Source organism: Peromyscus maniculatus, chromosome 4 (assembly GCF_049852395.1).
Source record: "Peromyscus maniculatus bairdii isolate BWxNUB_F1_BW_parent chromosome 4, HU_Pman_BW_mat_3.1, whole genome shotgun sequence".
Lineage (NCBI taxonomy): Eukaryota > Metazoa > Chordata > Mammalia > Rodentia > Cricetidae > Peromyscus > Peromyscus maniculatus.
The window spans coordinates 76,007,099-76,009,947 of NC_134855.1; the positions used below are offsets into that span (position 1 = coordinate 76,007,099).

The 2,849-nt window shown below is 46.2% G+C and overlaps 1 non-coding gene across 1 annotated transcript; it reads right to left on the reverse strand.

The window, feature by feature from the left end:
- Window positions 1-2,462: 2,462 nt before the first annotated feature.
- Window positions 2,463-2,627, reverse strand: LOC121829240 (U1 spliceosomal RNA). The gene has a single exon (XR_006072022.1). It is a non-coding gene; the product is annotated as a U1 spliceosomal RNA (small nuclear RNA).
- Between the last annotated feature and the right edge of the window lie 222 nt (window positions 2,628-2,849).

Consider the following 2,849-nt stretch of genomic DNA (forward strand, 5'->3'; position numbering starts at 1 on the left):
GGAGACAGAGTGCTGTGTTTGATTTAGACAAAGATTATCCCTGAAAATTCGTCCCCTGTAACTCAGTGTTTTCTGTCTGTCAATACTGTAGAATCTTTTATACTTAGTAGAAAAGCAGTGCCAGCCAAGCTAATGCAACTGAGAAATGGAATTAAGGACCATTATTTCACATATAACTTCCTTCAAGTTAATGCAGTTTCCTCAGAATCTTAAAAAAAAAAAAAGTTCCCATTCCCTTAGTGCTTTGAGTAGAAAACAGGATATATGCCTGTCATACATTATAAAGGAAATCATTTTGAGATCTATATGTTCATAACCAGGTATACCACAAGCCTGCACTTCACCGACTCAGTGCCAGTAATCACATCATCACCAGCTGTCAAATGTGACACATTTCCATTGTTACCATGAGTGGCGTACCCCTTATGAGGCCCATGCCATCACAGCTCTCTCTCTCTCCTCTCCTCTCCTCTCCTCTCCTCTCCTCTCCTCTCCTCTCCTCTCCTCTCCTCTCCTCTCCTCTCCTCTCCTCTCCTCTCCTCTCCTCTCCTCTCCTCTCCTCTCCTCTCCTCTCCTCTCCTCTCTCTCTCTCTCTCTCTCTCTCTCTCTCTCTCTCTCTCTCTCTCTCTCTCTCTCTCTCTCTCTCTCTCTCCTCCCTCCCTCCCTCCCTCCCTCTCTCTTCTCTCTCCTTCTTCCCCTTGTCCCTTCTCAGAGGCAGCCTTTCATCCTCCCTCCCCAATAAATTTCTTGTGGTGACTTCTGTTGAATCGTGTGATCTTTGTGTCATTCCTTGGACTTCAGATAGCCATGAAATCTGAATATTAGTGTTGTATCTCTGAGAAGATATCCTGGTACCTGTATTCTTCTCGGGGGAGGGGTCTGAGCCACACTGGGATGCTATCCACCAGCTCCACCCGCAACAGATCCACCACCATCTGGCCCACAGATACCTTGGTTTTCCATCCATCACAGACAATTGGTGAGTGATCTCTTTCAGCTGGTGTAAAGGTTCCCTGAGTCTCTGATACTCTTGGAGGTGGAGGTACCCACTTCTGACCCTTTCACTTGGGTGAGGCTCCGTTTTTCTGTTTGGTTTTTGCCATTTGGCTTCCCTCAGTACCTAGAAAGCCCCAATACGATACCAGGTGCAGTCCCCTCAGGCTATTAGCCCTTGACCCCCGTTGTAATGTGATGACCACCCACCGAATATCTTGCATCCTTTTGGTCAGTCCTCCCTGAGTCCTGGGGACATCACATCCTTGACTATAGGCATTGTCCTTTCCTTTCTTCCCACCCATGGGAACTGCGTTATCCATAGCCTCTTCACCTAGCACCAGATCTGAAGGTCTCCAAATATATTGCTTCTTGCCACCAAATCTGGCCCCAATATCTCTTAGATAATCAATCCGAACGTGACTGACTAGTAGCACCCTAGATCCCAATATTATTCAGGACCTGTTACAAATACTGAAAATGATCAAGGGGACAGGAAAAGAGATTTTCCATTCCCCATTTCTCTTTACTTTGCTCCAAGCCCTGTTTGTTTTTGTCTGGTCTCCCTCCACACACTGTGTAAATGTACTATTTTTACCTTACCATAGATGGATCTGGAACTTTACTGCAAAGTGCAAGTCCAAGACAGACTTAGCTGACCCAGAGAAAGCAAAGGAGTAGACCAACCACAGAGATCACACGTCTGGCATATACCCTTTGCAGACTGCCACATCGCATCCTTATGCTCTACCTGAAGCATCAGCTTGGAACCAAGCTGCTGATGCTAAGGATCATTTATTTATTCTGATTTCTCCCAACCAACAAATTTGGTTCCTAATCCTAGAGTCTGATTCTTCATCTGCGGCATCCCTCTGATCTCTAATCATTTGTCTCTGGCTCTCTGTGCTCTGGCCTGCTATAACCTCCTTCTTTTAGCACCTATGTGCTTCTCTGGCTCCTGCAGCCTGCTACACCTCTCTCTGGCCTGCTACACTTGTGTGAGTATCTTCCTTCTCTCCTGCTTTCTCCCCTCTCTGGTCTTCCTTCCACAGGAACTGAAATCCCACCTGTGGCAGCCTTGGACCTCTTTCCTTTGCTTCCTTGCTTTTCTCAGAGCTACCTGCTCTATTTTTCTTTTTGCTTTCCTAGGCCTATACTTTGCAAAATTCCTCGGGTCCCTCTGGGAGCTGCCTGCTAATTCCTGTAGCTTCTCTATATCCTTTTGGCTTCCTAGATATTATAACTCTCCCTCAGGTGGTTTCTGCTTGTTCCTCCATGTTTCTTAGCCATTCCTTTCATTGTCTATGCCATAAGTGTCTCTCTGTATGCTGGAGCCTACTATGCCCTTGGTACCAACACATAGACAACTTTTCTTTCTTTCTTTCTTTCTTTCTTTCTTTCTTTCTTTCTTTCTTTCTTTCTTTCTTTCCTTCCTTCCTTCCTTCCTTCTTTCTTTCTTTCTTTTTTTACAGGGGAGAGCGCGAATGCAATCACCCACTACCACAAATTATGCAGTGGAGTTTCCCGCATTTGGGGAAATTGCAGGGGTTCAGCACATCCGTAGTGCAATGGGTAAGCCTCGCCCTGGAGAAACCACCTTCGTGATCATGGTATCTCCCCTGCCAGGTAAGTATTTTTTTTCTAACTTTCTTTCTTGGCTCTGCCCTGCTACACTTGTACGGGTCTCTCCACTAAAGACACTTACTAGCTCTCTTTCACCCTGTAGTCCTACTCTTCTGTCTCTCACTCCAGCCTGTACTCCCCAGCTTCAGGGCTCAGCTCCTTCTTGGAGCTTATAACAACATCCCTGCCCAACATTCCATTTTGTGACCTTCTCTCCTCCCCAGTGGACTCAC